Below are 11,175 nucleotides of genomic sequence, written 5' to 3' on the forward strand. Positions count from 1 at the left end.
GAGGACATGTCCTCAGAGCTGCTGCTGTCTGTCCAACGCATCTTGTCCTCTGTTGTCTCTCAGTCCCAGAGGTGGAGGTGGAACCAGGGGTGAAGTCTGTCCTGCTGTCCTGCAGAACCACAGAGAGTCTGGATGGAGACACTAAAGGGGAGTGGAGGGGCGAGACATATGATGAAGTGGTCAATGTGTATCCGAACGGTTCTGATCAGCCTGGAGAACAGCATCCGAGCTCCAAAGGCAGAACCAAGATGGATGAAAACCCGCTGAAGACTAAAGACCTCAGTCTGACTCTGATGGATCCTACAATCAGTGACACCTTCACCGGCAGAGTCTCCAACAGGAAGTGAGGTGTCCTGATGGTGAAACAGGTTCAGCTGGAGGTCAAAGGTCAGTGGTTTACATTTGATCATCTTTATTTCTCTAGACTTCAGTGATCAGATATTTGTGTTGGATCAGAACCAGTCGGTACCATCGTTGGGCTCCACTGGGTCCGGTCCACTCTCAGGCCTCATGGTGGAAGCAGCAGAACCAAAGGTGGCGCCTCACGGCTCGGTTCTACTGAGACCAACTGGTTCTGACCCAAACACTCAGAACCTCCTGACTGGTCCACCAACTCTCTGCTTATTATGGGATGTTGGTGCTGGGAGCTGATCTGGACCGGAGGTCCAGGTCCACAGAACCTGGAGAGCAGCTCTTCAGGAGAACATGGACCTGGAAGGAAAGTCCAGTTCAACCCAGTAGAACTTTCTGATCAGAACCAGCAGGAGAGAGATCCACCTTCCTGTTCCTGCTGCTCTCACCTTCAGAGAGGAAGTGATGAAGATCTGCTGCTACTGCTCATCTTCCTCTTTCTGCTTCTCTCAGACCAACAGGTGGAGGTGAAGGAGGGGGCGGAGTCTGTCCTGCTGCCGTTCAGGTTGACCTTTGACCTGCAGAAGGGAGACAGAGTGGTGTGGTGGGACAAAAAAGAGAGGATTGTCCACATGGAGCAGATTGGTTCTGATCAGCCTGTAGAACAGGACCCGATCTACAAAGACAGAACCAGGATGAACAAAGACGCTCTGGAGACTAAAGACCTCAGTCTGACTCTGATCCGACCCACTGAGAGAGACATCAGATGGTTCAGATGTGGAGTTTATAGAGACGGAGAACTGCTGAGAATGAAAACGTTTCAGCTGAACATCAAAGGTTTGTCCATCTGTCTCTGATCGTCTTTTGTCCTCCTGCCTTTGTCTCTCTAACTGTCCTCTGTCTCTTCAGCAGGGACAGACCAGGTCCAACCAGAGGAGACCAGGGAGTCACTGATGGCTGATCAATCAGTCTGATCAGGTTGATCATCTCTGATCATTGATCCAGTCGGACTTTGGATCAGAGCCGATCTCAGTGAAGGTTCTGATGGACCAACAGAGACACTTCCTGGTCCTCTGGTCCAGTCTGCAGCCTCTGATTGATCACTATTGATTATTGACGACAGAATGAAGATCTGAAGGAACTGAATCATTTTTGTGCCTGAGGAACCAGTTCATGACTGGAACTGGAACTGGAACTGGTTTGGATCCATCAGGGAGGAGGAGAGTCCAGTCTGACCAGAACCAACCTGAACCTGAACCTCCTCCTTCTGTTTCTTCTTCTATTCAAACACAAACTGGAAAAATCTCTCAACTTTTTATTTCCAGTCCAGAATTTGCAGCTTTGGACCAAAGAAAACCTGGAGATATTTTCTGCCTTTATGGTTTAAGATCCATTTCTGCTCATTAATGAGTTTATTAGCATTTATTAGATCAAAATGCAGAAACACATTGTCCTGCATTATAATCTAATTTATCACCAATAGGTCAAAGGTTACATTATTATTCCATGAATGTAGTGGAATCTTTAAACTGGTTCTGTGTTTTTCTGTTACTTTATTCAGTGGTTTTATATTTTCCTTTTATATCTAATATTAATGCTCAGGGTTTTGGATTTTTTGTGATCTGTGAATTTTCTGTTATATTTTCTGTTTTGGTGCTTTGGAATTTATTTAAAATTGTTTTTAACTTCATGATATATCATCCATTGTCTTCTATTGTTTTACTTTTATCAGAGGTCAGAGGTCAGCAGAGCAGCAAAAACTCCTGACCATAGATGAGAACAGGGACGTAGATCTATCAGATCTAGAGTTTCTCCTCCTGTCTCATCTCTCCTCTACAGATCGGTTCATCTCTCCATCCTGATCCGGTTCCCTCATCCATGAACCTCATGAGCTTAAAGGGATCATGAACAATAAATCATGTCATAATGTTTTTCCCTCATCTAAAACAAACCTGAAGTTTTGCCTCGATTCTTTGATGCATGTTTGAGAAACCCTTTGATCTCCATGGCAACCATTCAGCTGTAAACACCTGGATGGACCTAGCCCCGCCTCCAAGCTTCTGCCTTTAAATCATATTTAATATTTACAGCTCATATAAAACCTTCAGCAGTTTTATATCAGCTGACTGTAACTGTTACTGGATTCTGCTATAAGTGTTTAAAACACTACTGGCCCTTTAAATCCTCTGTTTGGGTCAGAACCCGACCTCTGACCCAGAGAGGCTTTCTGTCCTTTTCCAGCTCTGATTTATTAATCACTGGTTTATTATTATCCAGGGTTTTTATTGTTTATTTAAATGTTTGTTTTTTCTTTAGTTTTTAATCACATTTTCAGGTGAACTTTTATTTTTTCTGCCAGGTTTTTCTAACTCTGATAAAATGTCAAAGTTTGATGTTATTGCCAATAATAAATAGTTCAGAGGAAAAACAAATATTCCTGTTTTGTGATTAAATCAACTTGTTTGTTGAGGGTCATGTTCTACTGACCATCTCTTTTAAATCAGGTTATTAAAGCATTTTTCTTCCTAATATATAAACTTCCCCTCTAATAAAACTCGTCTTTATTAATGCAGTTGATTTAAAGCTGATCTTTATTTTCACAGAATCAGAATAAAACCAAACTGTGACTCTAATGAAGCTGCTGCTCATCTGGTCTTTATTTATCCAACAAACTGATTTTACTGTAAAATCTGATTTCCATCAAATTCTCTATAATGTTAAAACCTTTGAGACGAGGAAAATAAAGATTATTTTATTCTATTTGATGGATCTGAATTTAATCATCTCAGCTCCATCTAACAGCTCTGGCTCATTCCTGATCCTGTTGTTGTTTCTGCTGTTATTTCTTCATTTAACTTTAAATGTTTCTGAACCAGGTTTCATCCATCAGCAGCTGAACATCAGCAGAGCTTCCAGCCTTCACAGATTCACATTCAGCAGAAATAAACATCAGAAAAGTTCAGGGAAAAAGGTCAATTTTGTTGATTGATCTGTTTTTAAGTCTTTAATGTTTTGGATTAATTGATAAAATGTTGAGTTTTAGTGATGAAGCTCAGAGCCAAAAATATTCTCCAGTTTAAAAGATGGAGATCATTTTAAATCCACATGTTGCCATAGTAACAGCAACTATTTGACTGAACTTTAATTAGTAAAATTATTTGTTTTTATATTTTTGGAAGATTTTTTTTTCATTTAACAAAAAATAAACACTGAAATAAATAAGCCCAGATTGTAATTTATTATAAATAACTACATTATAATCAACTTTTCTCATCCAGTTATTGAAGCTACTTTGATCTGATTTTAATAAATTTGTCCAAACAGTTTAAAACATCAGATGAACAGAAACATTCAGACTTTTCTAACCGAACCAAACATTTATTATTCATTTACCTTCATTTGAACCAAATGCAGGTCAGGATTAATATGAAATATGAAATATCATTGTATCATCATGGTGTTTAATCAAAGATCTTATTTCTATTGTTTTTTCTTCAGATGCTATTTTACTGTAAGTTTATTGATCTTTTTGTTCAGCTGCAGATTCAGTTTCTTTTTATGTTTATATACTAACATGAATATTTACAGTAATAACTATCATCTTCCTGTAAAAACTGCATTGTAAATATTTATAGGAAAGAAAAGACATTTTATTTTCTCTAAAATCATTTATTTTCTTTTTAAATATTCAAAGACTAAAGTCAGATTGTTTTTGTGTCAAACTTGGTGAATGAACCTGATTCTCTGAAACCTTCATCATTTCCTGTTTCTCCTCCACAGAGAGAAACTGACTGACTGATCCAGTCGGAGGGTTTGAGTCAATCAGGTCAAAGTTCAACTCAGAGGAAACCTGACAAGATGGAGGAAGAAAACCAGGCTGAGGCTCCTCTTCCTCATCATGTGGTTTATGTTTTTAACTGTTCTTACTTTTTTATTCACATATAAAATCATCTCCTAGAAGCAGTTCAGCTGAATCAGTTTCTTTCTGTAGAAACAGGAAATCCTGGATTCTGGACGGCTGCAGCTTCAAGGTTCAGATAAATCAGTTATGTTTAATATCATGAGTCCAGATCTCAGAGGAAAACAGAAAATATGGATCATATCAGCTTCATTCCAGATTAAATCTGAATGATAATCTCTAATCCACAGAGTCAGATGTTCTGTAGGTTTAAGATGTTGATAAAAACTCAGAATGTCACGTTTATACCTGGAATCCATGTTTTGTAGCAGTTTCAATAATTTTTCCACAAGAAAGGAGTCAACGCTCTGGATCATTAAAAGGTGTAAAAATCCAGCATTAAAACTCAGACTGGTTCTGATGTTGGTCTGAAAACAGAAGAAATGTTTCTCTGACTGTGATGGAAACATTCATCTGGTCTTTGCTGTCAGAGTTTCTGCTGTAGTGACTGACATCAGTCAGTCAGTCACCAGAACCACAGCAGGTCAGTCAGTCAGTCAGTCAGTCACCAGAACCACAGCAGGTCAGTCTGTCAGTCTGTCAGTCACCAGAACCAATGAAACCATTTAATGAAACTGAACCTGCAGCCAGAAACGTTTCCACTAAATAAACTATAAACTTCCTGCTTCACTTCCTGTCAGAACCAGTTCTACTAAACTAAACCTCAACAACAAAACCACCAATCAGGAACCAGTCAGAGAAAAGAAAATCAGCTTTAAGTTACTTTAATCATCTGTTTCTGATTAACTGTTGTCATGGTAACAGGATCTTCATGCCTTAAAGACACAGAAACCCAAAACACAGAACCAACCGTCTGGTGTCAGGTTGAAGTTTCATCCTTAAACAAAGAGAAGTGTGTGGAAACCTCTCTCTCACACACACACACACACACACACACACACACACACACACACACACACACACACACTGCAGGGAGGAGCTTCAGTTCTTCAGGTTCCTCTCTGGACTGATTCCAGATCAGGTTCAACCTGTTCTCTTCTATCAGTTTTTATTTCATTTCTCTGGAAGCTACAAGCAACAACCTGAGGCTGAAACTGTTCCTGGACTTTCTCCAAGCCCCGCCCCCTACCTGGATGTCTGATGTCACTTCCTGTCTCTGTAGTCCTGCTATCTGCATAACTCACCTTATCCAACATGTTGCTGCCTGTAATAAAGCAGCTGCTGCTCAGCCTCTGTTGCTGCTGGTTTAGTTTGATCTGATCAGCAGAAACAACCTGATCAATAATCCAGTCTGTGGGCTCCAACTCTGGACTCATTCAGCAGTAGAGACATTTTAACTCTCATTTTAAAGTTTAAATACAGTAAAACACATAAAACATCATCTAGATTCCCCACAGGAACAGCAGCTTAGATTAAATAAAATGTTTAAAGTTTTGCATTTAAAAGGTTAATAAAAAGCTAATTTATCGCAATCAAACCTGGAACCAGTGGAAATGTGACCTTCTTACTGAGCAGCTGTGACCTTTGACCCCACCTGCTGCTTTCAGATCAGATGAATGTTTCAGTTAAAGTGTCAGTAACCCTGACCTCACCCTCTGACCTGAGGACTGACTGAAATCCAGCAGAAACACCTGAACAGGTTCAAACTGATTCTCTTCTCTGATTGGCTGCTTTTCTCTGGAAGGAGTTTTTACTTTAACTTTGTTTTACCAGAGAGAAAAGGTTTTGTTTTAGTTTATATAACATATTTAATACACATAGAAAATATTCATTTTGCTGTTTCTCATTACCAGCAGTGAGACGTTCAGATGTTTAATGAATAAAATACTTTGAAAGTATTTTTCCTAATTCATTAAATGGGGCAGAAGAATTAAAACTACCTCCAAAAATATTAACATTTAGTTCTAATAAATACCAGATGTTTTGATATTAAATATATTATTAGATGTTCAGCTGGTTCTCTGCTGTTTCAGATAAACATCCCTGATACTTTAACATGGTTCAGTTTGTTCATTCAGACTAAAAACAAACTAATTTATTCATTTATAACATGAATTATGGAAAAACTTATATATTTCTATAAGTCATATCTTTGAGTTACAGAATGAAATCTTAGGCTTTCCCTTTATGATCATTTAATTAGAATAAATACTGTAGCAGATCTTAGTTCAATTGGTCCAGAGGCGCCACCTGCTGGACAGAAAGAAACTAGAAACTCCTTCAGTTCCCTAAAACCATCAACTAAAAAAAACTGGACAACAGATTGTTTTTGCTCTTATAATGTTACTATAAACTAATACAATTTACGACATTGTATTGTTTATGGTTTGAAAAATATTTGGTTTAAATTTATTAATGAAATGTTTACAAACTCAACAGGAATTTACATGAAAAATAAAACTCATCATTAATCTTTACTGTTATTTTTAACAAGGGTTTTACCAACTACAGTGAAATCCTCTAAAATGATTTCCAGACCAAAAACTGGAGGTAAAATCTATCCAATGTCCAAACATGGCGGCGCTCTGCAGTAAACAGGCTAAACCAGCAGGTGGCGGTAGAGCACAGATTAATGGAGGAAGCTAAATTGTTCTTGATCATAATTAAAGGTGATGATTCTGCTGAGAAAACAGGAAGTAAAGAAAGAATTAGGAAACATTAACATCTGATCCAATGTGGTTTTAACCAATCTGTCCATGAAGAACTGAACAAATGACCTTTATATTTAAAATGGTTTTATTTAAATGAAAATATTAAAAGCTCCACATGCTTTATTAAACATTAATATATTTATATTAGGATCCATCTGCATACAGCTAATTAAAGACTTTATTCTTTATGAAACCAGATAAACTGAATCTATGAGAGGAATAAAAGATGAAAAGTCAAAATTAAATCAGATTCATTGTTTAAATCTTCATATAAAAACTTATGTAGGTTATAAAAACACAAACCTGTTCAGTAAAGGCCTTTAGTTTCCACTTTAATTAATTTTACATTTTTCAGGAATAATAACTCATAGCTCACCAGCATCAATTAATCCTGAAAGAGTCAAAAACACAGAACTGAGAAACCAGAAAGAGTTCAAAGGTCACAGACACAAAGAAAAGAAACAGAAACAAAAGTTCTGTGGAGAAAAATAAACTTTGATTTTTGGTTTATTTAACTTGTTATAAAATTTCCTCTCATATAAAGTGATACATCAGCATGAAAGCTGATATTTCTATTGGTCAAATATTCACACAGTTCTTCATTATTTTTATATTTTTATTAAAATGTATTTTTGAGGATTATTTAATAATTCAGGACCAAATAACAGCTTCAGTCTCTGATTATTGTCCAGCATCATCAGTTTTCTGATATGAAAACCTGCAGTTTGATCTGATTAATGTCGACTTTATAATTATATAAAAACATGAAAAACAAACGTTATAAAGTTACAATAATGATAAAAACGAGTCATTTCTAAATAAACAGCTGGCAACAATATACTGGATTTATGATCAGGATGTATTTATGTAAATATGAACAGGTCCGGACTGAAACAATAAAACAAAATGGCCGCCGATGTGATCAGTGAAACAAGATGGCTGCTGTGACGTCAGAGCCAACATGGCGGATGATGAACCTCCTGCTGCCTGGAGGACCAGCTGGTTTCACCTCTGGAGGTTCAGAACATCAGGTCCAATCAGATCTCTGGTTCTGGTCCGGTCAGAGTGGATCTCTGGATCTGGTCCGGTCAGAGCGGATCTCTGGTTCTGGTCCGGTCAGAGCAGATCTCTGGTTCTGATCCGGTCAGAGCGGATCTCTGGTTCTGGTCCGGTGGATGATCTCAGAATATTACTGAGTCTTGTGGAGATTCTGTAAATAAAATCAAATATAATAAAAACTTGTAATCAAATCATCTTTAGAGGAGAAACAGAAACATGATTTATTTAGTTAAACTTCTGTATTTGATACAAATATATTCATTTATCAATCTATACATAAATGATCATTTTTCAGTGCAGATAAAAATCTTTAACATCTGAACAGGTGATCAGGTTGTTGTTAATCAGACCGTCGTCATAGCAACAGGAAACCAGGTGTGTCCATCTGGACTCACCGTCCTGAACTGAAGTCCCTCCGAAAAAACTGCAACTGTAAAAACATCTGAAAAAACAGAAATAAATACTAATGAACATGAGATTAGGATTATTCATTATTATTGTTTAATATTTAGTATTAAATAAATCCAGTTAAATAATAATAATAATTTAACTGGACTTTACATCCAGCTGCTCCTCCTGAGCTCCATCAGTAAAACTCATGTAACATTAATATTAATAAAATAATTACAGTTTATTTTTGTTAATTTGTTCTGCAAACATTTCAAAATATTAAAAATGTTTGATTTTGACTCTTAACAGAGTTTAAGTTTTACTTAAAGAACAATCTAGGTTTTTCAAAACTGTTTATAATTTAGAAAATATGTCAAAGCCGAAGGTTTTGAGTTAAAACTAGAAGTTATGATGGTTGTTAATGATTTAATTTCTCTCATCTGAACCTTTTCCAGCAGAAATCTGCTGATGATTCTTGGTTAAACTCTGCAGTAAACATTAACGGTCAAAGGAGCTGACATCCCTCCTGATTTAAGGCTTTTATCCATTCATCTCATGGTCTAGTTAAAGTCCAGACTGTAACTCTCACCGCCTGCCGGCTCGTTTCTCTGACCCATCAGAGCCTCTCAGCTCCTCAGACCAAAACTCAGGTTTGGTTCTTCAGGCTGAGGATGAAAACATGGAGGAGGTCCAGTCTGGTTCTGAACCCTCCAGATGATCCAGAGACTCTGAGGCTCCTGACAGTTTATGCATCATTCCTGAACCTTGTGATTTATTGGTAACTGTATTGATCTCCACAAGCTCCAGATGGTCCTGATGATCATGTGACCTGGCTGACATTCATTCATTTACACAGAAACTGTTTTCTGAGAAAAACACCTTGGTTCAGAGCAGAACTGAGTTTTTATCAGAGTTTAAAACCAGGAAGTAGATTTTACTGTCATGAACTGAGAGATTCTGACTTCCTGTCCAGAACTAACAAAATAAAACAAATATTCAGCTCTGCACCAAAGACGTTAAATTAAAACACTGCATCACCAGTAAGAAGAAACTTGATGAACAGCAGGAAGTTTTCAGTTTTTAACCCAACATTGAGACACAAGCAGCAGACCTCAAACTCTGGAGCATTTAGAGATGAAACTTTTCACCACCAAGGAAAAAATAAAACTCTGAGTCAGAAACCAGTAAGACCACAGAGATAAAACCAGTCTGAGCTGCTGGCCAGTTCAAGGTTTCACTTCTCATCAGATCAGTTAGAAAAGGAATGAAGCTGCTAAATGTTTCTGAATTAATAATTATTGATCTTTGTTATTTTATCCTTCTCTAAATTAAAATCCTGGTAGAAACCAAACTTTTCTGTTTTAATAGTTAAAACACCAAATTAACCCTAAAATGTGTTAATATAACCAGTGAATCTTTGATGCTCTGCTGCAAAAACTAATATCTCTGTTCTTTGGGTTTCAGCCAATCAGAACCAAGCATTGGGTTATGCTAACGCTAACAGCTTGTAAACCATCGATGCACCGAGACGTTTCAGCTTCCTGAGCTTTTTTCTCTTTCTGACAGTTTATCTGTGATCCTCAAGGAAATCTGATAATAATTCAGTTTGTTCCACATGTTGAGGTGAATCAGAGAAACTGATCAATAAATAGATTTTAATCATCTAGAAATAGTTACTAAATGAAAATATCATTTCTTTCCATGTTACACAATATTCTCCTGATCCAAAAGGTTTTATGGTTCCAGAGAATCAAACACTGAGCTGAATGAGAGCAGCTGGATCAGAACCACTGAGGTCCAAACATAAAAACCTTTAGAACATTTATAAAAACTTCCTGTTGATCATCAAGGTTTGATCTGCAGTCTGACGGGATGAAACTTTTCATCATGTTTCCCATCAGAAACATTTTCAATCTGTGATGTTTCATCGTCTGTCTGTCCTGAAACATTAGAGGAAGTTTATTATTCTTAACGTTTGCAGAACTTTTAGTCCATTTTTAGTTTAAACAGAAACAGGAACCTGAACGACTGCAGAGTTTATTAAAGTCATTTAGCAGAAAAACCTCAAACTGCAGAACAGAAAATGAGAAACGACCAACATTTACCAGAATATAAACCAACAGAGGTTATAATTATCTAACTAGATCATTTAATGAGAACAAAATCAATATCTAACATAAGAACTGAGCAGCAATATGATCACTATCGCATCAATAATATTGGTTTAAATGCCACGTTGTTGGTTGGATGATGAGTCATTGATGCCTAAAAACAGTAAAACAAATTTGGAAAATGTTTTATAAAAAGCTGCAATATTTCAACAGAGGACATTTCTGAGTCACTTTACTGAAATGTTTTTATTCCTAAACAAACACAACCTGTTTATTCCTCCATGTCACTAATATCAGTGAATTAATGCTGAGTTGTCAACATTTGATGAACTGTCTTTTATTAAAACCTGTTTCTGAACACAGATAAAGACGTCAAAGTGGTGAAACTTATTTAACTTTAATTCTGCAATAAAACAAAGAACAGAAACATAATTTTACCTTCATTTGATTTGATTTTCTGTCGTCGATGATGTGAAGTTTGGATGTTACTGTAAGTAATGTTGTCCTCTCCAACTTCTAGATTATCTAAAAAAAACAATGTTGATAAAAGAATTATGTAATTCTCTTTTAGATGAAACTATTTCAGATTATAGATGTTAAACTTATTTAAAATAACAGAAAATGGATAAACAAATGTTTGTCTCACCTTCAGATTTTCTCTGAACGCATCGTTTCACCAGGAAAACCAGAATCA

General features: G+C 36.7%; 2 protein-coding genes and 2 long non-coding RNA genes across 5 annotated transcripts in view; 2 read left to right on the top strand and 2 right to left on the bottom strand.

Moving 5' to 3' along the window:
• The window catches only part of LOC107834663 (uncharacterized), an 8,123-nt gene extending 6,332 nt beyond the window's left edge, over positions 1-1,791 (top strand). Inside the window, exons 2-3 of the long non-coding RNA XR_001660471.1 lie at positions 375-387; positions 1,261-1,791. This is a non-coding gene — a long non-coding RNA (uncharacterized LOC107834663). The remainder of the gene's footprint in view (positions 1-374; positions 388-1,260) is intronic.
• The window catches only part of LOC103131031 (uncharacterized), a gene marked incomplete at its 5' end in the record, with an annotated part of 123,360 nt that overhangs the window by 99,425 nt on the left and 12,760 nt on the right, over positions 1-11,175 (top strand). The gene's annotated exons all lie outside the window — the stretch shown is intronic.
• Positions 1-11,175, bottom strand: part of LOC103131027 (basement membrane-specific heparan sulfate proteoglycan core protein-like) — a 64,122-nt gene that overhangs the window by 50,158 nt on the left and 2,789 nt on the right. The window lies entirely within an intron of this gene.
• On the bottom strand, positions 8,376-11,175 carry LOC103131028 (uncharacterized). The gene is made up of 3 exons (XR_001660473.1): positions 11,128-11,175; positions 10,920-11,006; positions 8,376-8,422 (listed from the first exon to the last, which is right to left on the bottom strand). It is a non-coding gene; the product is annotated as an uncharacterized LOC103131028 (long non-coding RNA).

This window comes from Poecilia formosa, unplaced genomic scaffold, assembly GCF_000485575.1.
Source record: "Poecilia formosa unplaced genomic scaffold, Poecilia_formosa-5.1.2 Scaffold710, whole genome shotgun sequence".
NCBI lineage: Eukaryota > Metazoa > Chordata > Actinopteri > Cyprinodontiformes > Poeciliidae > Poecilia > Poecilia formosa.